The 26569-nt window shown below is 49.6% G+C and overlaps 1 protein-coding gene across 2 annotated transcripts in view; it reads left to right on the plus strand.

The window, feature by feature from the left end:
- LOC138262058 (serum paraoxonase/arylesterase 2-like) overlaps positions 1-26569 on the plus strand; it is a 444264-nt gene that overhangs the window by 380461 nt on the left and 37234 nt on the right. The window lies entirely within an intron of this gene.

Here is a 26569-nt window from a genome sequence, read left to right on the forward strand (position 1 = left end):
TAAAAATTGCAAAACATTTGAAGTCTGATCAGTTACACCAAGTTGTTATGCTTTGTAGGACATTGGGTACCTGGTTGAGGGGGTGAAACACTACTCAAGCAGCAACTGCAATTTTAAACATTTTAGTAAAAATCAAGCACAAAGAAGCAAAAAGCACCAACCTCAGGTATATGGTGGTGGTAGACTAGGTCCAAGTCACAAGTTCAGGTTGATTTCGATGCAGAATGAGCCAGATACAGGACTATGTTCAGCCCACTGAGAAAGTAACTTGTGATCCTGGGCGTTGGGATGCAAAGTCCTTGTGCCACGCTTCACAGGCTGGCATGGAGGAGCTATTGACGAGGAAATGCAATGTGAGGTCCATGTGTCGAGATGCATGGCACAGCAGCAAATATATAGGCCATTATTGAGTAGATGCATTGTGAACCAACAAGTCAGTGAGCCATCGATGAAGAGGTGTGATGCCAAGTCCTGCACTGGCATTGAGGAAGGTGCTGGGGCTTTTAAGGACTTGCAAAGAGATCCGTTGGTTTAGAGGTCAAGCTTCTTTGTTCTGGATTGGAGTTGATGGTGAGCTGCATCATGCTGCGATCAGATGCAGAGATATGTTTCAGAGTTGAAGAAGCCTGTTATGTCCACTGGGCTGAGATCACAGGGCCAGTCAACTGACTCCTAGAGATTTACTGGAGTTATGGGCCCACTCAGGCAGGGTGGATTCAGCAGGACTTTTTACAACAGCAGAAGAGTCATGGTGATGCAGAGGCAGGCCTTGGGCATCAAAGCAGTCCTTGGGTCAGCAAGCAGGTCAGCAGGGCAGAATTCACAGCTGGGAAGTCCTTCCTGGCAGCGACTACAGGTCCAGAAGTGATCTAAAGAGTTGGATTTGAGGATCCATTATTACACCTGGTTCTCATTTTGATGCAGGAGAAGCTTTTAGAGGCTTTCACCCACAGAGGTGCTTGGAATTTCCATTCTCCCTGCCCTGTCCCCAGCTTGTCTGGGGTCTCAAAAGACTAGTGTCAAAACTTTTTGTGAATGTGTTCAGGCAGAGCCTCTGTGATGTGCAAGAGCCAGCTCCACCTCCCTATCAAGGCAGTGATGGCCCATCCTGTCAAAACATATTCCCCCTTTGTCTTACTCTCTGGGAGCATTATACAAAGGCCAACTGCAAGTTACACATAGTCATGTGACCCAGGATACAGACTGAAGGTCCCAAATGGTTAGGACAAGAAAATACCAACATTCTATAAGTAGCATTTTTAGAATTGCGACTTTAAATCTGACTTTACCATTAAAGAGGGTTTTAAATTAATATTATAATTATTTAGACACCAATCTCAAAATTCCTACATACTCCTAATTGAAAGTTACCACTTATTAATTGTAATAAGGGAACCCAATGTTATCATATGGAAGATATAGGTCACAGAATACAGGAAACAAATTAAGGAGTTTTTCCACTACCAGAACATGTAAAACTTAAAAGCACATGCCCAACTTTTTAAGTACACTGCTCCCTGCCTTTTCAACTGTGTATGGCGGCATTTAGGGGTGACATGTGTATTGAAAAGGGAGGTTTGGGCCTGGCAAGAGGTTTATCTTGGCAGGTCAAAATTGCACTTTAAAACTGCTGATACAGGCTGCAATGGCAGGCCTGGACATGTCAAAGGTTTAATTAAGTTGGTGGCACAATAAGGACATTGGTAGAAGTACATAGACGCCGCCTCAGCGCAGTGACGTCAGTTCCTTTCTTTCCACGCCACATGCTGATCCAGACTGGGCACAGGGCGAGGCCAGTGGCCTGGACACTTCCGTGGCTACGGCAGAGGAGGAGACATATTCTATGGTGGTCAGTAGGGCGGCTGAGGTCCTTGGCTTTGAGCTGCCTACTGTTCAGGTCAGGTCACATCTCCTGACCGAGGTGCTTCAGCCAGTGGCTTCCACATCCGAGCCCCTTCTACCATTCAATGAAGCCCTCACTGATGTCCTCTTGGGTACTTGGTCCAGTCCCAACACAGGGGCTCCTGTGAACAGGACTATTGCACGCCACCATCGGCCCACCCCAAATGACCCTAAATTCCTAACCGAACAACCAACACCCAATAGTCTTGTCATCCAGGCCTCCTCTTCCTCAGGCGCATTCCCTTCTTCACCCCTGGATAGGGAATCAAAAAGACTGAAACAATTTGGGAAGAAGATGTTTTCTTCCTCCAGTCTCGCGCTGCTGTCCATGAACACCACATGCGTTTTGGGCCGCTGTACCCACTCTTGGTTGGATACGGTCGCTCAAGTTCTGCCACAGGTACCGGAGAAGGCCCGTGCTATTGTCTCCCAAGCTTTCAACGATGGGAGAGATGCGGCGAAGTTCATGATCAGATGTGGGCTGAACACGACCGACTCTCTAGGCAAATCAGATGCGACGGCGGTGGCCTTGACGCACCACGCCTGGGGGATGTTCAACGGACCCTTATGGACATGCCATTTGATGTCTCCCGTCTCTTTGGTGACAAGGCAGATTCGGCTTTGGAAAGGTTCAAAGACTCCCGGGCTACGGCTTGGTCCCTTGGCCTTTCAACTGCCCCTCGTCCCCAACAGTCCACCTTTTGCCCCTTTCGTGGCCAAGGAAGGGGCTCCCTGTCACTTCTCCATTCCAGCCACTGTACCACCCATGCTGTTCAGTCACTGCGTAGCTGGGGACTCGGAATCCCACGTGGGCGTGGGACAGGGAACCAGAGGTCTGCCCCGTCCACGCCTGCCCCCGCTGCAGCCTCCAAACCCTAGTCCGTCCCCTCACTCCCATCCACTTGGGGGGAGGATTCGCCATCACCTGCCCCACTAGGAGTCCATCACTACGGACAGGTGGGTTTTGCAGATAGTTTGAAGTGGCTACTCCCTCCACTTCGAATTTGCCCCACCAGCCATGCCTCCATCAGTCAGCCATCTTCCGGAGGATCATTTTGCACTTCTCCACAGGAAGTCGCATCTCTCTTGGCCAAGGGAGCCATAGAGAAGGTCCCTGCGCCAGAAGTAGGTTGTGGTTGTTATTCCCGCTACTTTCTGGTGCCCAAAAAAGACACAGTATTATGTCCTATCCTAGAACTTTGGGACCTCAATGACTTCCTCAAGGAGGAGAAATTCACAATGCTCACCATGGCTAAGGTCCTATCTGCCTTGGACCCAGGAGACTGGATGGTCCCTTTAGACTTGCAGGACCCTTATTTCCACATTCCCATCCTGCTTACCTACGATTCGTGGTTGGTCACAAGCACTTACATTTTACTGTGCCACTCGAAAGTGATGGAGGTGGTTGCCGCTCATCTGCGCAGGTTAGGGGTTTCAGTCTTCCCCTACCTCAATTACTGGCTATGAAGATGGACTCGCCCCAGAAAGTCGTCTCTCACCTTCAGACTACAGAGAGCCTCCTGCACACCCTGGGGTTCACTATAAATGTGCAGAAGTCACAACTGACTCCCTCTCAGATGCTCCCTTTTATCGGAGCTGTTGTGGACACAATGCAGTTTCAGGCTTATCCTCCCGAAATGCGAGTCCAAGATAGTCAGGCTATGATTCTGATCTTTCAGCCTCTGTCTTGGGTTTCGGTGAGACTGACACTTAGATTGCTGGGCATCATTGCTTCCTGCATCCTGGTAGTGACACATGCCAGATGGCATATGCGGGCTCTGCAGTGGGAGTTGAAGTTCCAGTGGGCGCAGCATCAGGGAAATCTCTCCGACATGGTCCAGATCTCGGAAGGGACTGCGAAAGACCTGCAGTGGTGGCTTTCGAATCCGCATTGGGTCCATGGCAGATCCCTCTCTCTTCCCCAGCCAGGTCTCTCCATAATGACAGATGCATCACTTCTGGGTTGGAGAGGCCACATGGAAGAGGTGGAGATCAGAGTCCTCAGGTGTCCTGCGGTGTCTGGGCTCCATATCAAACTTCTGGAGCTCCGGGTGATCCGACTTGTGTGGAAAGCATTTCTTCCTCTCTCAAAGGGAAGGTAGTGCAAGTGTTCATGGACAACACAACCGCCATGTGGTACTGCACCAAACAAGGCAGAGTAGGATCCTGGATCCTTTGTCAGGAGGCCCTACGCCTCTGGACATGGCTGGAATATCAGGACATTACCCTGATGGTTCAAATCTTGCGGGCTCTCTAAACGCCCAAGGAGACAAACTCAGCCCTCGATGCATAGCCGATCACGAATGGTGTCTCTATCTGGAGGTAGCGCAAGGTATCTTTCAGTAGGGGGAAAGCCTTGGTTAGATCTGTTCGCCTCCGCAGACAACGCGCAGTCAGCTGTTCTGCATGTTGGAGTTTCCAAGGCGGCACTCGCTCGGAGACGCTTTTTGTCTTGAGTGGAACGCCTGTCTGCCCAGAGTTCTCAAGAAGATCAGGAATGACCGGGCCCAAGTTATTTTGGTGGCTCCGTACTGGGCACTGAGAGTATGGTTATCAGAGCTATTGAGCATTGCCACCGATCCTCCACTCAGACTGCCTCTTTGGGAGGATCTTCTGTCGCAGCAGCAGGGGACTGATTTCCATCCGAACCTGTCCAATCTCTGCCTTCATGCATGGAAATTGAGCGGCGGCAGTTGATGGCTTTTGACCTTCCACTTGAAGTCTGTGATGTTATCTTGGCAGCCAGGCATCCCTCCACCAAAACGGTATATGCCTGTCGTTAACATAAATTGGTGGCATGGTGTACCAACAAATCTCTTGATCCCCTCTCTGCTCCTCTTTCTGGGGTTCTTTTGTTTATTCTTTCTTTAGCCCAGCAGGGCTCTGCTTTGAGCACCCTTAAAGGGTATTATCAGCTATTTCTGCCTTTCTTGGTTACCTGATCAGCCCTCACTCTTTAAGTCTCCGATTGTCAATCGCTTCCTTAAAGGTCTCACCCATTTATTTCCCCCCACTCAATTTATCATGCCTCGGTGGGACCTCAATCTTGTCCTTACATACTTAATGTGTACTCCCTTTGAGTCGATGCACAATTGCACTTTACGGCTCCTCACTTTCAAGACTGTCTTTCTTGTTGCCATTACTTCTGCTTGCAGTGTAAATGAGCTTCAAGCTCTTTCTTCCAAGCCCCCATACTTGTCTGTTTGTTCGTTCATTAGCTTTATTTCGGTACAGGTAAATACCATAAAAGCACACCACAAATCACAAATTCATAATTTTACAAAACAACAAGCTATGTATAAAAATCCTCAGAAGTAGAAATGTTGAACTACATAAAAAAACTTTGAACATGAACATTTTCCCTCTAAAAATTCATACCATATTATGGGATCATGCGAAAATGCAGAGTTTTTCATGACAGGTATCAAAAGTCAAATACATACCTAAATAGACACAATAAATAAAATAAGAATAAAACATTTCTATTTAAAAAGTATAAGAATATATGGACATAAAAAATTCATTGGACAATAAACAATTGGTAAAATTAATAAATGCATGCATTAAAATTCACGAGTGAGTTCGTCAGTGGCCACTCCCAACGTCTATTGTTAAATTTTCCCCAATTATTTTAAGCGTATTCAATCTGTAATGCCAAATGGAATCTAAATATTTTGCCAAACAACAAGCCACTAAGACATATGGATCAGATTTAAAAACTCTCAGAGCCAGTATACAATTCCTAAAACCCATTTTTCTACATAATGGAATAATCCAACAAGCTCTCTGTTTATAATATGCAGAACATTGAAAGAGGACGTGGGTTATGGATTCTTCCCTGGCCCAGCCCATCGGATACATCTTAGAAGAACAACTAGTATTAGTCCATTTGTGTGTTAGGATGCGCAAGGGAAGAGAACCTATCCTAAATCTGGTATACAATGCACATGCACATGGAGAAAGTACTGTGTCCATATATTGCTCAGATTCATAGTGGCATTTGATTTTTAAAAAGCTGCTAGTCATAGATGATGATGAGACTGCAGACAGTTGTGTAAGTTGGACATTAACCCAAAATGCATCCTTCAGGGTCTGTGTTACATTTTTTGGAATAGATGACGGATCCTTCCAGTATGACCCCAAACCAAGTAGTACGAGGGTCCGTTCTACGTACACACACCACTTGATCTTTAGACTAGTGCTATTGGCCATCAAGTTAGCTAGCCCGCGTCTATAGGGAATAAGAGAATCAAGTGACCATAGGCGAATCCAAAACAACAAAGGCCTGAGAGCAGCAATCTGGCTAATTGGAGGCAAATTTAGATCCATTCGAATAGGAAGCATTGGGGTACTAGAGGGAACTCTTAACAACGACCTTAAGAAGGAGTTTTCCACCCTTGTCAAATCTTCTAAATTGCAATGGCCCCACAGTTCGGCTCCATAAAGGCCCCCCCCCCTTGCTTGTGATTTATAAATTTCAATAGCGGGCGTCATGGCGAAGCTAGGAGATCTGGCTGCAAATCTCACGATACCACTTGCCCGTTGTTTCAAGCGGAGGTTTGCTTTCTGGAGATGAGAATGCCACTTATGTGAATCTTCTAATTTCAGGCCTAGGTAGTCGAAATCACCAACTCTTTCCAACGCGGCACCTTCTAAGTAAATAGGTCGCCGCATCCTGCCTTTTTTGTCCCCAAACACCATACATTTAGTTTTTAGTTGATTGATTTCCAGGCCATGGTCATTACAGAAATCCATGAAGCTCGAAAACAGAGTTGAAAGGCCTGTAGCTGTTTGGGATATCAGCAAGGTGTCATCGGCAAATAGGAGGCAAGGAATCTTCTGCCCTCCTATTTTGGGGACATCATTGGAACACTCCATAAGATAGGGAATGCATGCATTTATAAATAGAAGGAATAAGGTAGGGGCGAATACACAGCCTTGTCTCACGCCACGAACAGTAGGAAATTCTTCAGTTAATTCACCTTGCCGACCCCATCTAATTCTGGCATAATTTCCAGTATAGAGATCTCTAATGATATTTAAGATGCAGCAGGGGACTCCCAGTTTGGTCAAGACCTCCCACAATTTGTAGCGGGGTACTAAATCGAAAGCTGATTTTAAATCAACAAATGCTACGAATAGATGACCTAAGTCCACGTCGACAACTTTCCATTTAACAAATCTCTTAATCCCCTCTCTGCTCCTCTTTCTGGGGTTCTTTTGTTCATTCTTTCTTTAGCCCAGCAGGGCTCTGCTTTGAGCACCCTTAACAGGTATTATCAGCTATTTCGGCCTTTCTTGGGTTACCTGATCAGCCCTCACTCTTTAAGTCTCCGATTGTCAATCACTTCCTTAAAGGTCTCACCCATTTATTTCCCCCCACTCAATTTATCATGCCTCGGTGGGACCTCAATCTTGTCCTTACATTCTTTGAGTCGATGCACAATTGCACTTTACGGCTCCTCACTTTCAACACTGTCTTTCTTGTTGCCATTACTTCTGCTTGCAGTGTAAGTGAGCTTCAAGCTCTTTCTTCCAAGCCCCCATACTTGTCTGTGCAGCCTGACAAAGTGGTGTTGCACACTAAGGCTTCCTTCCTTCCCAAGGTTGTTACATCTTTTCATGTAGGCCAGTCCATCACCTTGCCTACTTTTTATGCACCTCCACATCCTTCTCATGAGGAGGAGAGACTCCACCGTCTGGACTCAAAAAGAGCATTGGAGTTCTATCTAAATCGTACTAAAGATTTCGAGGTGGACGACCAACACTTTTTTGGATATGTAGGTTCAAAGAAAGGGAAGGCGGTGCAAAAACGTACCATCTCTTGATGGTTACTTCTTTGCATCAAGATGTGCTATGCTTTGGCCAAGAAGCAACCCCCTAAGGGCTTGTGTGCTCATTCCACTAGAGCAACTGCTGCTTCCACTGCGTTAGCACGTGGAGTTCCTGTCCTAGATATCTGCCAGGCATCTACGAGGGCATCCCCGCACACGTTTGATAAACATAACTGCCTGAACAGTCAGGTCCTTCGGGACGGCTACTTTGGTCATTCGGTCCTGCAGGACTTTTTAGTATGATCTTGATTCGCAGCCCACCTCCGAGGATGGCATTGCTTGTGTATCTATTCTAAGGTAAGTAATCTGCAACTAGAAGTCTCTATCAAATGTACAAGTTACTTACCTTTGGTAACAAAATATCTGGTAGAGACATATTCTAGTTGCTGATTCCTTACCGGCCCACACATCCTCCCCGCTTGCAAACTGATTTCTAGGGACAGGGATTCCTCATTCAGGTCTTTAGCTTTGGTGCACCAATCTCAGTGTTCTTAGCAGCTCTGTGGTTTGGCGTGGAAAGTCGTTAAAAGGACCAGACGTCGCTGCGCTGAGGCGGCGTCTATGTACTACTCCCAACGTCATCACAGGAACTACGGCGCCAACAATACCTGCGGAGTTGACCAACGCCAACTACCGTTGCGCAAGCGTATTGCTCGAAGAAAAAATCTCGGATCCAGTCTGACGGCTGGGGGAAAATTCTGAGGTAAGGAATCTGCAAATAGAAATGTCTTTACCAGATATTTCGTTACCAAAGGTAAGGTGCTAGAAATAGGGTCTTTGGTTGGCAGTCAGGCTACCCCCTGCCCAAGCAAGGACCCTCTCTCCAGTCAGGGTAAGTCATACATAATCCAAATTATCCTTTGCCCGCCCTCTGGTAGCTTGGCATTGATCAGACAGGCAATGTGTAAAGTATTTGTGTAATAAATCACGCAATACACAGTATAACACCACAAAAATACACCACATAGTGTTTAGAAAAATATAAAATATGTATCTGGTTAAATGCAGGTCAAAACAATCAAGTTTCAATAAGTACACTTTGAGATATCACTTAGGAAATGATAAAAGAAGTCTTTAGTCTTTAAAAAGCAACAAATGTCTCTGGCAAGAACAAAGTACCTGGTTTGCGTTCAAATTCTCCGCAAGGGACCGCAGAGGATGAGATGCGTGGAAAACAGGGAGGTGTGCATCAATTTTTTTCGTCTCACACAGACGATGCGTCAGTGAGTTTTCACGCAGGGCAGGTTTTGCATCAATTTCCACAATGTAGACTGGGATCCTCTTCGGGTTGCAGGGTTTTCGGACGCCCTGGGGATGATGCGTTGAAATCCTGGGTGTTCAGGACAAAGTCACAGGGGCTGCGTCGATCCGGTGGGTGATGCGTGGAAATTTCTACTGCATGGCAGGCACTGCGTCGATTCCTCTCAGGAAGTCGGGCTGCGTCGTTCCGGCTCGGCTTTGCATCGATCCAGTGGGCCGTGTGTAGAAGTTCCATTCGCAATGCTGGTGCTGCGTCGATCTTCTCTTGAGAAGTCGGGCTGCGTCGTTCTGGTTCGGCGTGCAGTGATTTTCTCACTGCAATGCAGGCTGTGCTTCGTTTCTTGCATGTTGTGCGTCAAATTTCTGCCGCACAAGGAGGTCTTTTGCAGGATGAAATCTTTTTGGTCCTGAGACTTCAAGGAACAGGAGGCAAAATCTATCCTAACCCTTGGAGAGCACTTCTCAGTAGAGCCAGAGGGCAGCAAGGAAGCAGGGCAACAGCAGGGCAGCAGTCCTGTGCAGAAAAGCAGTCAGGAGAGTCCTTTGGGCAGCCAAGCAGTTCCCCTTGACAGGTTGCAGGTTCAGGTCCAGAAGTGTCTGAGTTGGTAGGGTCAGAGACCCTGCTTAAATACCCAAATGTGCCTTTGAAGTGGGGGAGACTTCAAAGAGTGGCTTAGAAGCACACCAGGTCCCCTTTCAGTCCCATCCTGTCTGCCAGGGTCCCAGTAGGGTGTGTGGCAGTCCTTGGTGTGAGGGCAGGCTACTGTCCTTTGACATCTAATTGTCAGGCCCTCCAGCCTTCCAGTGCTGGAAGACCCATTCAATGTGCAGATGTGTGCAAGTGTGACTGAGCATCCTGTGTTTGGGGTTGTCTGACTGAATGCACAAGGGAGCTGTCAACTAAACCTAGCCAGACATGGATTGGAAGGCACCGAAGGATTTTACTGTAAATAAATGCTCACTTTCTAAAAGTAGCATTTCTAAAATAGTAATATAAAATCCAACTTTACCATTAAGAAGGATTTTGCATCACCATTCTGGCCATACTAAATATGACCTGGCTACTCCTTTCAGATCAGGATTTACCACTCAAACAGTAAATGAGGGTAGCCCTAATGCTATCCTACGAAAGGAGCAGGCCTCACAGCAGTGTAAAATGAATTTAGGAGTTTTACACTACCAGGATATATAGAACACACATGTTCATGTCCTGCCTTTTATCTACATAGCACCCTGCCCTATGGGTTACCTAGGGCCTACATTAGGGTTGACTTATATGTAGAAAAAGAGGAGTTCAAGACTTGACAATTACTTTTGATTGCCAAGTCGAAGTGGCAGTGAAACTGCACATACTGGCCCTGCAATGGCAGGCATGAGACATGGTTAGGGGGCTACTTATGTGGGTGGCACAACCAGTGCTGCAGCCCACTAGTAGCATTTAATTTACAGGCCCTGGGCACATGTAGTGCAATTGACTAGGGACGTACAAGTAAAATAAATGAGCCAATGTCATCATGTTTTAAAAAGAGAGCATAAGCACCTTAGCACTGATTAGCAGTGGTAAAGTGCGCGGAGCCCTAAAGCCAGCAAAAATGAGGTCAGAAAAAGAGAAGGAGGGAGGCAAAATGTTTGGGGGTGACCCTACGGAAAGGCCATTTCCAACAGTATGTAACTTGTACTTCAAGGGACTTACAAGTAAATGGGTGTAAGCCAATGTTACCATGTTTCAAGTAGGGGGCCCAAGCACTTTAGCACTGCTTAGCAGTGGCACAGTGTGCAGAGTCCTAAAAGCCAACAAAATGGGTTCAGAAAACAGGAGGGTGAAAGCAGGTCTTCCAAGAGAGTGAATGGGATGTCGCTAGTAAATATCCTTAAGAGTCCAGTTTTTTATTTACATGCCTCGTTGTCCTGCCACCCTTCCTTTCCGGCCTCCACCACCCCTTCCATCCTCGAGCATACCACTACCTCTGCAGTTTATATCTCACCATTATGTTGACCTCTGCTTCTGTCGTTTAATTTTCAGATGTTCCTAGGATGGCTTCTCAGAGCCTATGCCCCGGAGTAGGCCTCCCTGTAAAGTTCCTGCTGCTCTTTTCCCAGGGTGAACCCTGCTCCACCTATGAATCAAGTGAATACTGTGGCTTTAGGGCACCATACAGTGCCGATTTAATGATGTGCTCTTGCGGAGCAAATAGCGATTCAACAATCTCCATTAGCATGTGAGGCAGTTTACTTTCCCTCCCATGAGACTGTTTTTTTTCATTCTTGCTGCTGCAAGTTTTTTGGGGGCTTCATATTTCTAATGGTATTATGTGGTTGAGTAACAAATCACAAGCTCGCAAAATACTGGAGGCTTTGATTACATTTTTTGCATCTGCATGTATGCTATATATTTTGGATTATGGATTCACTGACCCTCAGATGGTCCGTAATTTTGATGGTCTCATTATGTATCTACAGCTGAAAAATGTTGCAACAATTATAGGCTGCCACATTATGGAGCATGTTTGCCCCAATAAATATGGAGGAGTAGAAGGGTGGAGGATGTGCATCCCCTATCCCAGGGGAGGATGTTAGGGGAGTCCCAAAGGGACAGATCCTTCTTCTGAATGTTAACAAAGAAACATGTTTTTTGGAATACTCAGATCCTCACACAGATTTGTGGATTCCACAAACCAAAATTTGTATGGTATTTGTGGCTGTAGTCCAGCGATCTACGATCTGAGGCGTAGATTTAATGACAGATCTCTGCCTTTTTAAAGTATTTAAAACGTCTAAACTGTGTGTGGCAAAGAAACCAGGCAAAATGAGTACTTGTAGCTTAGGTTGGATGCAGAGTAGAGCCAGGGTAGGCGTGATAGGTGTATCCCATGCCATTAGCCTAAGTCTGGGCAGCACGTATCAGTGCTGAGATGCCCAATTGCCAGAGTACCCATTTATGAAAAACTCATAGAAAGGTATTCAGTGGGGTGATTAGGATGGCTAAAATATGCATATGCATACCTGAGGTCCACATCTATCCCTGCTAATGAAAACACCTGAGCCCAGATTTACATTTACAAATATTGGTTGCAAAACCCTGCAGCAATCAAAATTGCTTCACTACTTTGCATCAAAGAGAGAGAGAATAAAATGTGCTTATCTACTAGATAATGTGCATTTTGGGGGTCATTCTGACCACGGCGGTAAAAGGCGCTTACCGCCGGTCAGAAGACTGCCATAACACCGCCGCGGTAAACCGCCACGGTCATTCTGACCCGCAACTGGCAAACCGCCAAAAACCCGACATCCACAAAAGTCCGCCACACCAAAGGTCAGCGAAAAAATGGCGATGACCAAACCTCCACCGTCACGCCAACAGAAATACGCCCATACCATTCCGACCCACAAATCCACGCGGCGGTCTTTCAAACGCGGTATTCCATTGGCGGTACACACCGCCGCGCTCAAAATGCACACACACATAGAAAACTCAGCCACATTGGTCAGTTTGAAATACACACACCTGATACACATACTAACACCACTCCCACACACCCAACACAATATAAAACACACACCCACATCACCCACAAGCCCCTATGACCCGAAATCATTGACGAAGGCTAGAGAGAGAGCACAGAATAGACAATCCGACAACACAGAGGCACACAACACCATCACCCACACAGAATCCACGCAGTAAACACCACACACCACCACACGCACCACACTCATCACCACAAACGCCACCCCACACCTCAACCACACCACCCCATGGCACCCCAAAGACACCCCAGGTTCAGTGACGCCGAAGTCAGGGTCATGGTGGAGGAAATAGTCCGTGTAGAGCCCCAGCTCTTCGGGGCACAGGTGCAGCACACCACAATTGCCAGGAAGATGGAGCTATGGCAAAGGATAGTGGACAGGGTTAATGCGGTGGGACAGCATCCACGCAATCGGGAGGACATCAGGAAGAGATGGAACGACCTACGGGGGAAGGTGCGTTCCATGGTATCAAGGCACAACATTGCGGTGCAGAAGACTGGCGGCGGACCCCCACCTACTCCCCCAGAATTTACCGCGTGGGAGGAGGAAGTCTGGCACATCCTGCATCCTGAGGGCCTCGCAGGAGTAGGCGGAGGAATGGACTCTGGTAAGGCAAATCTTCACTACTGCTTCCCACCCCCACCCCACCTGCATGCCAAATCATACCCCCACCCTCACCCCCTCCCCCATCACATCAACACCTAGCAAAAGGCTCACCATCACAACCCACCCATCCCAACACCAAGCCCTGCATGCAACCACAAAGCATGGACACCCATCACCAAAGCATGCCCACTGCACACACACATCACCCCCACAAGCCACCCTCACAAATGCCCCCACAAGGAAATGCCTGCACATGGGTACACGGACACCCACCCATCACACGAAATGCCACACACAGAAGCAATAACCATACCTTTATACCCCTGCAGGACCCGAACGCCACCACACTGCCACGGAGGGTCCAGAGATGTCCATCCCACCCCCAGAAGAGGCCCCCAGCGATGACAGCAGCTCTGTCTCCCTGGAGCCAGACGACCAGCCCGGCCCATCGGGGACCTCTGGACAGTCGGTTCCCCACAGACAGCCACAGGCTACACCAGACCCAACCCCCTCTGGGAACACCAGCACAGCTCCCACCCAGAGGGCCCATGCCTCTGTCTCCAGGACACGTCAATCAGCGGTGTGCCCACCACTACAGGGCACCCAGGTTGACCCACCACCCCAACTACAACAGGGACCTGGGGGCAGTGGTAGTGGGCACACCGTCCAGGGGACAGAGGCCCAGGAACACAGGGGAACTGGGAGGGCTGCTGTGCGACAGGGGGGGGACAGGCCCGGGGAACCGACTCTCCAAGAGGCCCTCTCCTCCATCATGGGAGCATACCACCGCTCCCAGGAGACGATGGCGACGGTACTGGCCCGGTTCCAGGAGATCCAGGAACTGCAGGAGGAACGGTACATGGGGTTCAGGGAGGAACTGAGGAACATCGGTTCCGCAATGGGGACCATCGTTGTGGCCCTTACCCAGATCGTCACCACATTGCGGGACCATGTGGCACCCCAAAGGGCCCCTGTCACTAGCCCAGGCCAGGAACAGCCTACCACCTCCGCCGGCGCTAGTGGACAGGAGGCCCCCACACAACGACAGGCCACCAGAACCCCACCTCCTGCAGAAGAAGAACCACCCCGCAAGCGGAACCTGAGATCTCACAAGAAGACATAGTAGGATTGCAAGACCCCCGCCAGCCTAAGATACCCCCTGATGTCATCCCACTGTCCCACATTGTCACCCTGTCCAACCTTGAACTGCCCCTGCTCCATCCTTCCCCAGGCATATGGACAATGCACCTGTGCGACTGAGAACTGGACTCTGCCATGGACATTACTCCACCTCCACCCATCACCGTTTCCCAATCATGTACCTATATGTAGCACTTAAAATAAATCACTTATTCCACTTAAAAAAACAGGAGTCTGCTTGTATTCTTAACAAATGTATTACACATAACGGTGCTATAATGTCCAGTTACTTTGTGATGACAACATGCCAATTTCAATAAGTTTTAGTCCATGGGCAAACAAAGCTGAAGTCAGGCAGTGGGTCATACAGCTCTGAAAAGGGAAGGGAAAGTCACAAATCAGTTAACAGGAACTGGGGGGAAACACAGACAGTGGAGACGCATGAGGCCTTAAGTAAATGTAAATTGGGGTGGGCGATTCTTACCTGTGTGCTACTGAAAGTATTGTTGTATGACTGTCTCCCTGTTGTCCGTGTCGTCCCCGTCGTCTTCCTCCTCTTCACTCTCCACAGGCTCCACAGCTGCCACAACACCGCCATCTGGACCATCCTCCTGCAGGAAAGGCACCTGGCGTCGCAATGCAAGATTGTAAAGCATACAGCAGGCCACGATGATATGGCACACCTTCTTTGGTGAGTACATTAGGGATCCACCTGTCATATGCAGGCACCTAAACCTGGCCTTCAGGAGCCCGAAGGTCCTTTCTATGATCCTCCTAGTTCGCCCATGGGCCTCATTGTACCGTTCCTCTGCCCTGGTCCGGGGATTCCTCTCTGGGGTCAGTAGCCACGACAGGTTGGGGTAACCAGAGTCACCAATTAGCCACACACGGTGTCTCTGTAGCTGTTCCATCACATAAGGGATGCTGCTATTTCGCATGACATACGCGTCATGCACTGACCCAGGGAACTTGGCATTTACATGGGAGATGTACTGGTCAGCCAAACAGACCACCTGGACATTCATCGAATGATAACTTTTTCTGTTTCGGTACACCTGCTCACTTTCTTTGGGGGGAACCAAAGCCACATGGGTCCCATCAATGGCACCAATGATGTTGGGGATATGTCCAAGGGCATAGAAATCACCCTTCACTGTAGCCAAATCGCCCACCTCAGGGAAAATAATGTAGCTCCGCATGTATTTCATCAGGGCAGACAACACTCTGGACAAAACCTTAGAAAACATAGGCTGAGACATCCCAGATGATATGGCCACTGTTGTCTGAAAAGACCCACTTGCCAAAAAATGGAGTACTGACAGAACCTGCACCAGAGGGGGAATCCCTGTGGGTTGGCGGATAGGGGACATCAGGTCTGGCTCCAGCTGGGCACATAGTTCATGTATAGTTGCTCTGTCAAGCCGGTATGTAAGTATGATATGTCGTTCTTCCATTGTCGACAGCTCCACCAGCGGTCGGTACACGGGAGGATTCATCCTTCTCCTCGCAAGTCCCAGCGGACGGTGCCTAGGAAGGACAACATGGAGCACACAGTCAAGCAACCCACAGGTTCGTTCACACAGCTTGCACAGTACACGAATCGCTATGCATTGAATGGCTTGTATGAGTGGCAATGCAAGGCCTAGGCCTGTGTGACGCAGTAGAAATCATGCCATGTGGGCCCTTGAAATGGCGGCTGCCTGACCTGTGAAGTGTGACAGTGGGATGTGAGGTCACTGCGCTGGCGTGGCACACCGTGGCGGTAGGCGGTCGAAGACCGCGGCGCAAAGCAGCATTGGTTAACATTGAACCCTATGGGTCTCAGGAGCCAATGACGATGTGCGCCGGCGGTCGCGGTACGCACCGCCGCGGTACGCACCGCCGCAGGCGTGACCGCCATTTTCTATCTGATTAATCACTCAAGACCTGATCATCCACAGGAGAGGACCTATACTGCAAGTGCTGCTGTGACCTCGGTCTGGGAGATACAATGGCTGCTGCGACTGGGGAAAGGGCCCCTGCCTTCACTTCCGAAGAATTGGAGAAACTTGTTGATGGGGTCCTCCCCCAGTATGCGCTACTCTACGGTGCTCCAGACCAACAGGTTAGTACACAGGGTGCACGTTGAATGGGCTATGCCTGTGTTGAGTGGGGTGTATGTAAGATGGTGGGGAGGGGAGTGAATGAGGAGTGCAACGCACGAAAGATGAGATCATGTGCCACATGGCAAGGTTGGGGAGGGGGGGGCCACTCACATTGACCAGGCAGAAAACTGATGCGATTTCCTTTACCACCCTGTACATGTCACATAGGTCAGCGCTCATCAGAAGATCGACATTTGGCGTGCCATCGCCAAGGACGTCTGGGCCCTGGGGGTCCACAACAGATGGGGCACCCACTGCCGAAAGAGGTGGGAGGACATCCGCCGCGGGACCAGAAAGACCGCCGAGTCTCTGCTGGGGATTGCCTCCCAACGTAGGAGGGGTGCCAGCCGCCAATTGACCCCCCTGATGTCCCGGATCCTGGCGGTGGCCTACCCCGATTTGGATGGGCGCGTGAGGACATCACAGCAGACACAAGGGGGTGAGTATCAGCACATTCTGCTATCTTTGCGCGCAGTGAAGGTGTCTGGGTGGGGGAGGAGGGCTGTGGCTATCTCCAGGCCAGGGCGCATTCTGTAGGCTAGGCCCCTCTGTTAGACACAGCCCTGTGCCCCCGCCCCCACCTCTGTAGGGTGCCAAGTACAGCTATCCAACGTCCGGCCTCACCCATATGTGCATTTGTCGTCCATAGACCTGTAGGCCTAGTCACAATAACTGAGTAGTGTACCCCCATTGCGCGGCCTAGTTCAGGGGGCTTCTGTGTCTGTCCTCTCCGACATCGGTGTTGCCAATATATGCACTCAACCTGTCTTCATTTCTTCCCCCCCCTTTTCTTTGTCTTCCTGTTCATGTGTGCATTAGCATCATCAGGCGGAGGAGAAGTGGCATCGGCGCACGAGGGAGCTGCATCTCACATGGCCCCGGAGGGCCATACAACAGACTCCGAGCACACCAGTGAGACGGAGGGCGAGTGGAGCTCCACAACGGGGACCCGTGGAGACATCAGCGACACCGACACGTCCTCGGAAGGGAGCTCCCTAGCGGTGGCAGCAACATCCGTGCCCACCGCCACAACAGGTACAGCCGCCACCCAGCGCACCAGCCCTGCCCTCCCAGCAGCCCCTCAGCCTTCGCTCCGTGCCCGCTCGGCCAGGAAGGCGGGCATCTCCTTCGCCCCAGGCACCTCAGGCCCTGCCCCAGTTACCCCTGCTGCCCTCAGTGAGGAGGTCATTGACCTCCTCAGGACACTCATTGTTGGGCAGTCTACCCTTTTGAATGCCATCCAGGGTGTAGAAAGGGAGGTGCATCAGAGCAATGCATACCTGGAGGGCATTCATTCGGGTCAGGCTGCCCATCAGCGATCGTTCAATGCTCTGGCCTTAGCACTGACGCCAGCCATTGTCCCTGTCTCCAGCCTCCCTCTTCTGACTCCCTCCACCCAGTCCCAGTCTCCTGTTCCTCTGCCTATCCCATCCACACCATCAGACCAGCCTGCACACACCTCTACACCCAAGGGCAGCTCATCCAGACATAAGCACCACAGATCACACAAGCATTCACCCAAGCAACATCCAGATGCAGACATGCCAACAGTCACTACCACCTCTGTATCTCCCACCTCCTCATCTCCCTCCTCCCTCCCTGTGGCGTCTCCACTCACACCTGCACGCACACCACCAGTACTTCCATCACCAGCACACCCTCCATTACAGTCCGCACACGTGCAGTCACCACCCCCACTGCCAGTTACACGTCCCCTGTGTCCTCTCCCAGTGTGTCTGTCACCCCCTCTTCCAAAGCACACAAACGCAGGCAGCCACCCACCCAACAGCCATCCACCTCACGACAGCCTCCGTCACAGGCACCTGCACCCACAGACAGCACACTTGACTCTCCTACAACCACATCCTCTTCCTCCACTCCCAAACCCACTACACCTACCCGTCCCTGTCCTTCCAAAGTCCTTTTCCTTTCCAACCTTGAGCTCGTTCCAATCACTGACCCACCCCCTCCATCTGGTAAGAGTAAAAAAAGCACCTCAGCCACCACCAGCCCTGCATCTACTGTGACCAAAGTGCAGGGCTATTGGAGTCCACCTGATCCTAGGGCAGGAACATCGGCCAGCAGCAAGGGGACAGCCAGCCCACCCCCTGGGAAGAGGACAAAAAAGAAAAAGGCCTGGTGCGACAAGACTGAGACGGCTGCCACCAAGGACAGTAGCCTTGCCCCGTCACCTGCCACATCATCCAAGGGAGGCAAGGGCCACAGAGCTTCAGCGAAGGAGGGCAAGGGCAGCAGGGCGGAGAAGTCAGGCAGCAGGCGAGCTGCCCAGGAGAGCCCCACCAGCCCCATTCCGGGTGTGACGGACGACACCCACGGGCCCAGGACTCCATCACAGGAGGGCGCCGCGACCGCAAGTTCGGATGGTGAATGAGCGGGAAGTCTTGCCCAGGTCTGGCTCCCTAGACACACAGGACAAGCACCGCTGAACAGGGCCCCGCCGGGAGGAGCACCGCTGAACAGGGCCCCGCCGGGAGGAGCACCGCTGAACAGGGCCCCGCCGGGACAAGAACCGCTGAACGGGCCCCGCCAGGACAAGAACTGCTGAATGGGCCCCGCTGGGAGGAGCACCGCTGAACAGGGCCCCGCCGGGAGGAGCACCGCTGAACAGGGCTCCGCCGGGAGGAGCACCGCTGAACAGGGCCCCGCCGGGACAAGAACCGCTGAACGGGCCCCGCCGGGACAAGAACCGCTGAACGGGCCCCGCCGGGACAAGAACCGCTGAACGGGCCCCGCTGGGAGGAGCACCGCTGAACAGGGCCCCGCCGGGACGAGCACCGCTGAACAGGGCCCCGCCGGGAGGAGCACCGCTGAACAGGGCCCCGCCGGGACAAGAACCGCTGAACGGGCCCCACCGGGAGGAGCACCGCTGAACAGGCCCCCGCCGGGACGAGCACCGCTGAACAGGGCCCCACCGGGAGGAGCACGGCTGGACAGGGCCCCGCCGGGAGGAGCACCGCTGAACAGGGCCCGCCGGGCCAAGAACCGCTGAAAGGGCCCCGCCGGGACAAGAACCGCTGAACGGGCCCCGCCGGGAGGAGCACCGCTGAACAGGGCCCCGCCGGGACGAGCACCGCTGAACAGGGCCCTTCCGGGAGGAGCACCGCTCCGCTGGGCCCTTCCTGTCAAGCACCGCTCCGCTGGGCCCTTCATCTCAAGCACCGCTCCGCTGGGCCCTTCCTGTCAAGCACCGCTCCGCTGGGCCCTTCATCTCAAGCACCGCTCCGCTGGGCCCTTCCTGTCAAGCACCGCTCCGCTGGGCCCTTCCTGTCAAGCACCGCTCCGCTGGGCCCTTCCTGTCAAGCACCGCTCCGCTGGGCCCTTCATCTCAAGCACCGCTCCGCTGGGCCCTTCATCTCAAGCACCGCTCCGCTGGGCCCTTCCTGTCAAGCACCGCTCCGCTGGGCCCTTCATCTCAAGCACCGCTCCGCTGGGCCCTACATCTCAAGCACCGCTCCTATGGGCCCTTCCTGTCAAGCACCGCTCCGCTGGGCCCTTCATCTCAAGCACCGCTCCGCTGGGCCCTTCATCTCAAGCACCGCTCCGCTGGGCCCTTCCTGTCAAGCACCGCTCCGCTGGGCCCTTCATCTCAAGCACCGCTCCGCTGGGCCCTTCCTGTCAAGCACCGCTCCGCTGGGCCCTTCATCTCAAGCACCGCTCCGCTGGGCCCTTCATCTCAAGCACCGCTCCGCTGGGCCCTTCATCTCAAGCACCGCTCCGCTGGGCCCTTCCTGTCAAGCACCGCTCCGCTGGGCCCTTCATCTCAAGCACCGCTCCGCTGGGCCCTTCCTGTCAAGCACAGCTCCGCTGGGCCCTTCATCTCAAGCACCGCTCCGGTGGGCCCTTCCTGTCAAGCACTGCTCCGCTGGGCCCTTCCTGTCAAGCACCGCTCCGCTGGCCACCGCCGTCTCAAGCACCGCTCCGCTGGCCACCGCCGTCTCAAGCACCGCTCCGCTGGCCACCGCCGTCTCAAGCACCGCTCCGCTGGGCCCTTCCTGTCAAGCACCGCTCCGCTGGGCAACGCCGTCTCAAGCACCGCTGGCCCATTGACAGTGCCGGTTCTGTGTCGAGCAGGGCTTCACGAAGCACTCTGGGCACCATGCCTCCTCCATTAACAGTGGAGTCGGTAATCCATCTGATGGACTGTGGCTTGGCACTTCCCAGGATGGAACAGTGGGCAAGCCACCCAGTGTATAGACTTGAGAGACTGTCGCTTTGCACTCCCCAGGATGGCACAGTGGGCAAGCCACCCACTGTAGAGACTTGTGAGACTGTGGCTTTGCACTCCCCAGGATGGGACAGTGGGCATGGAGGTCCCTCGTGGATCTGGCGTTGTGGACTCATGTGGCTGAGGTGCCCCCCCTTTCCTTCCCCCTGAGGTGCCTGTAGTTTTATCATCTGATGCCCCAGCAGTGTTCTCTCCAATGGTATCTGGTCTCCTGTGTGGGCTTTGCCCATGTGTTTGTGCACATTGGCCCACGGACTATGGAACTTTGACGGAATGTGCAGGACTTTTTGCCTATGTATATATTGTTGAATATGTTCATTCCTTATTTTTGTATCTCTTATATGGCATATTTCCCATACCTTCAATGGATCTATTTATACATATATTTTATAGATCATTTTAATTGTGTCTTTGCATTATTCCAGGGGGTTTGTGTGGTGTCACTCTGACTTGTTGCTCGGCATTGGGGTGTAGGTATTTGTGGTGGGGGGGTGGGTGTATGGCGCATGTGTGTGCCCGTAAGCTTTCCTCCTCCCCCCTCGCCTGTGTCGTAGGTGCAGTACTCACCGTTGTCGTCTGCGCCGGCGTTCGTACTCCTGGTAGATGAGCAGGTAGACAATAGCTGGTAGGATGTGTAATTCGGGTTCCATGCTGTCCTCCTTCCTCGTGGAGTGTGTATAGGTGAGCGTTTTCCCGTTCGTAGTCTGTTTCCGCCGTGTTTTTATCGGCGGGGCTCCCGCCCCGGAAAAGGTGGCGGATTGGTGAGTTGTGATAGGGTGGGCGGTACATTGTCTGCCGCCTGCCTGTTGGCGGTGACCGCCGCGCTGTTTGTCTGTCCCGCCGTGGCGGTCGGAGTGTTCAAGTGGCGGGCTGTGTTGGCGGTTCCTGCCAGGGTCAGAATTCCATTTTTTTGACCGCCTGCCTGTTGGCGGGTTGGCCGCCGCTTTATCACCGACCGCCAGGGTCAGAATGACCCCCTTTTTCTCTCCATCAGAGATGGCTACTTTTTTCTGCAAATCACCGACATACCCTTGTGCCATAGTGCAAGGGTATGCACGTTTTTCAAAGCACAGGTTTTTTTTACTGAAAAGGGACCATTCCAGTTCAAAAACTATCCTTAAAGACTTCCCATCTTGTTTGTGTGCTGTACAATGCGTCACACATGCAAAGTTGGAAAAATAAGGAGAAGTGAAAACATTTGAGGAAGCGTAAGGTTTAGGCACAAATCCAAATCTACCAATGTTAGGTATCAAATGATGTGTATCAAAACCCATGGGTGGCTGCATGGAAACGCCCATGTACCACTCATGGAATGCCTGACGCAAGTAGTGCAAAGTAATGTATCACTTTATGTTACTTTGGGATATACTACAATGCAAACTCTGGTTTGTGCTGGATAGTAATTCTCACCACAACATTTTGAACTAGGTTTGTGTTACAAAAGTGACACAAACCTGACGCTTTGTTAGTAAACCTGGGCCCTAATCTCAAATCTCAAATTGCATGTCACAATTGTTTTACTGTATACCTAACAGTTACTTGCTGATTTAGAAATGTATATGATAACAGCATATGAGTAAGAAGCCACTTAAAGCAATTTGTTAATTTGTTAACTTGTTGTCCATTTGTGCATGTCTACAAGTGTCCATTATTTTATCCAGTTCAAATAACTCTTTATAAATGCAAGTATTGATGTAAAAAACTGTTTCTTTGTGCATCCCCATTTTTGCAAGGATTGATTCTGCTGTGATGTATGCTCTGTGCACGGAGACACTGCTAATTAAGCCCCAATGCAGGTGCTCTGACCCCTAACACATGTCGAAATATAGGCTTGTGCATTGCCTCAAACACATGCTCTGCTTTGTCTCAACAAGACTAACAATTGCATGCAGATGAATTTCTACTTTACAAATGTATACTCCATCTTGTTGCTGTCCATCCTAGTGAGTTCGTACTCTGCAAGTACAGTTACCTTTTAACATTCAGGGACTGATTCACAAAGACACAAAGAACTCTGCACTATACGTATAGGGAGTGGAGAGTTGTAAAACTCCGCACATAGTTTGTGAATACCAAAAAGTAATAAACTTGCACAAAAGTGTAAGTTTACCTTTAAGATGCAGGCCTGCGTTGTCTACATATTTATATGGATAACTAACATGATTACTCAAATGTGTGGTTCGGTTTTGACTTGATAAAATATGTTCGTTCCCACTATAGTTGAGAGAACGATGCAGTTATCAATTGATATCATGTCACTGATTGTTGCCTATGATAATTAGCCTCCCAGTTAAATTTTAGAACTAATTGCCAAGGAAACAATGTTAAATGTTCATGCCTGCTAGGCCCATTTACATTTATCAGTGAAGAGATGACTCCTCCTCTAGCATGGCTCTCCACGGATTTGATTACGCGCCACTAAAGATCTCCCTGTGACTAAAGAGCTTGCAACAAATCCTACTTTTGTGTCACAATATCCTTACTTTCAACCGTTGGGTAGTCTTACTTACATAGAGTGATGTCAAAAAGTACATCTTCTTGGACTTCTCTTGAAATACCACGTCATAGGTTATGTTCATCTAGTTTTCACCAATTCCTAATTTAAAACGAAAATAACGTTATGTGAAAACACACATATGGTACGTTCTAATTTATCAAACAAAAAATCAACCACCTTTCAAAAGCCTTGTGTGAAAAATAAAGTTCACCCTTACTGTTTACAGGTGAGCTAAAATGGTAATTAGAATCATATGTATCAAAAGCAAAATTATTGCCAGTTTCGTCTCAAGTATATTGATTTGCGATAACATATCGCGCCGAGGTCAAAATAGTTATGACGGTTGCAAATACATTATTGCTACTGTTTATCATTCTGGGGCGGATTATGATATCATAGACAACCAATGTGAAGTTTCTAATTTCACAGTGAAAAAGATGATTTATATATGGAGAACGTTCAAGATGCTTGACAATATTCTCAGGAGAGTTCAACCCAGGAAACTACCTCTATATCAAAATTTATGCAGCTCCTAGAGATTGCAAAGAACCTCAGATTGACATCAAAGGCCTTTAAATCTTTTGTCAATACGGTAAAGGTTAGAGTTTGCGAGTCTACCATTCGGAAACGAATAAACACATATGGATTTTATGCAATTCCATTCCAATTTCAAGTATCGTCTATGTGGCAGACTGCCACAAACGCTGCAAGGTTGATAACTGGCACAGACAAGGAGAAATTCTCTTTGGAGAAGTAGATAATTTGATATCTTGTCCTCTCTAACCACTATACAGTGTAGAATTATAGGAGCTCTGATGAAGGATATGTGTTACTTCTCTTCTTAAATCAGGTAAGCGAACAGTAATCTCCGAATATTTTTAAAATATGTTGAATTACATTATGAGCCTGATTGTATTTTCGCTTATTTGTTTGATTTTCATTTCAGGACCGTTTAAAATAAGACAGCCAGTGTTTTCAGTTTATGTTCAAGTATACTGCGATGACACACAAATGTGTTAGGTCTTTTTCATTGGCAATTATTTTGAGGTGCACACTACTCTATTCAACCTAAGACATGTTTTGGAAATTCAAACCTCTTGACCGTCTGGGTCCTGTTTGCTTGGACAGAAAAACAACAGCATGCTCTCTGACTTGAGTCCCTCAGAGCAAAATCTGTAATATTTTACTTTTGGTTGGGTGTTTATGACCATCTTGCATATATGCTGAAGTCTTGCATGTCCCACGCATTGAGACCCAAAGCTGGGTTCTGCCATTTAGAGGGGCACACCATGTGGATCCTCCTTACTGGGCATGCCTATTGTCAGCTCAGTGCGCTTTAGAAGAATGATAGTGGTGGCAGCGAGAAGAGTGTTTTGGCAAGACTTGCCATTTTAATTGTCTCTGCCAGGGAGAATTGCCTACTGCCTCTATTGCATTTTTAAATTGGTTTACTATTTCCCTGCAACTGGTCCTCCGATCCATCCAAACCATCAGCTCCATAGGTTTGGGGTATTTACTGCCAACTCGTGTTGCTAGTTTAGGAACAAGAAACGTAATAAGTTTTACAAGCCTGCTAGCCGAAGCTGGCTTGACTCTGCATTAAATGAGAGAGCTGAATGAAAACTCAGGAGGGGAATTGATTGTGCCCTTGGATGAGGAAGAAACTAACTAGAAGAGGGAGAGTGAGAAGCAGCACAGATGTGATGAACTGACTCCATCCTCCATGATACCACGAGGGACCTGCATTTCTCTTGAGAAAGGGTGAGCCATTGAAGCCTTTGATGTCCCACACTGTGGGCTGAAGCCTGAGAGTGTATGTCTATAAGGCATCATGTAAATTAGCTCTGTTGAATTTCCAGTGAGGCAATCAAGTCCACAGTAGGACTAGGGCACCAAGGAGTTGTAATGCATCCCAGGGTCTCCTCTGAATAACCAAAGTACTGGCATAGCTGCTGTGCCTAGGAGTAAGGCATTCCCCACTAATGAAGGGGACCTCGATCATCACTTCGTATTGACTACTGTCCTGGAGCAGACTCCAAGCTTGCTTGAGCAGTTGATTTGTAGTTAGACCTGAGAACATTGCCAAGAAATAATATTCGCTGAAGCATGACCATCACAACAAAGCGACTGTCCCCTTCCATCCATTACTGGTGCTGCTTATACTTAACTGACAAGGTGTACTCAAATGTGCTTGTCATTTACCATCATGTCAGCTGGACCTGAGTAGAAACACACTACAATCCTCACTCGGTATGCTGTGCGCAATGCACACCCCATCCAGAGCAGTACTGACCATGCAGGTTAATGAACATCTGCATCCGCTGCCTGCTCTATCTGACAATAGAACTGACAGAAGCCACTGTGCAAAGGGAGGGGTGGGGCAGAACATCACCTAGGATAAACACAATGATTGAGGTGGCCAGCACTTGCAATCCCTAATAAATTACAGTTTGATCCTTGATCACACAAACATTACCTATTGCATTCCTCAACAGGGCCAAAAAAAACAAATTGCACTGAATTACCATTGATACCTGTCCCAAGGAAACAGCCTAGGCTGTCCTTCAGAATCCACAGACATATTACCTGATTATAGTGTAATATTCTAAATGTGCTCAACTATTTCTGTGCTTTGTTGCATTGCGTACTATTGAGTTCTGAATCTGTGGCTCCACACTGCATTCCTGATCAGGCTGTAGACAGCTTGACTAAGTTTCTCTGATTCAGTGCTTAATTTGTGATAAAATAAATGCCAGGGCCATTCTTGGGCCCTGGCACCACCCATTGCGCCTGCCAGCGCAGCCAAGACAGTACCAAAACAACTATAATCCACTCCACTCCTAAAAGAGTGACATTTCAGACTACCCAAAGCTATAATAATGGTGTGAGCAGCAAGTGTTATCATTGTTAATGCTTGTAGATTTATTAAATTATGTTGCTGCGCTCATCTAAAAAAAATTAAACAGAAAGTGCCACCATGTTTTGGACTGTTACTAGAGCCGGTGCTGAGAATTCAGTTCTGGACCTGGGCACCGGAAACCACTAGTTCAAAGTAAGCACTGCTCTAAGTGTCATGTGCTCAGTTTTGGGCTTACACTGGGTCAGGGAGGCGTTTCATGGGTGTTGCAGTTGGTTTTTCCATGCAAGACTCATGGGTTTTGATGCATTCTGTAAGCCTGGGAATGCATCAAAATCTTACCCCTCCCGGGGAGGTGCAATGAGGAGAAGTATCTTTATTCCACCTCGTTGTTTCCTCTTTTTGCATTCTGCAGCACACATAGAAAGGGGAAAAAGCCTCTTTGGATTGTTTTTGTGCAGGAAGAGGCACTTTTAACAATCCTGTCTGCAATGCAGGCGTTGGTGATAGGCAGCCCATTCTGTGCTAGCGCAGGGGAGAGGACAGAAATGTGCT

The sequence above is a fragment of the Pleurodeles waltl genome, chromosome 10, assembly GCF_031143425.1.
Source record: "Pleurodeles waltl isolate 20211129_DDA chromosome 10, aPleWal1.hap1.20221129, whole genome shotgun sequence".
NCBI classification, from domain to species: domain Eukaryota; kingdom Metazoa; phylum Chordata; class Amphibia; order Caudata; family Salamandridae; genus Pleurodeles; species Pleurodeles waltl.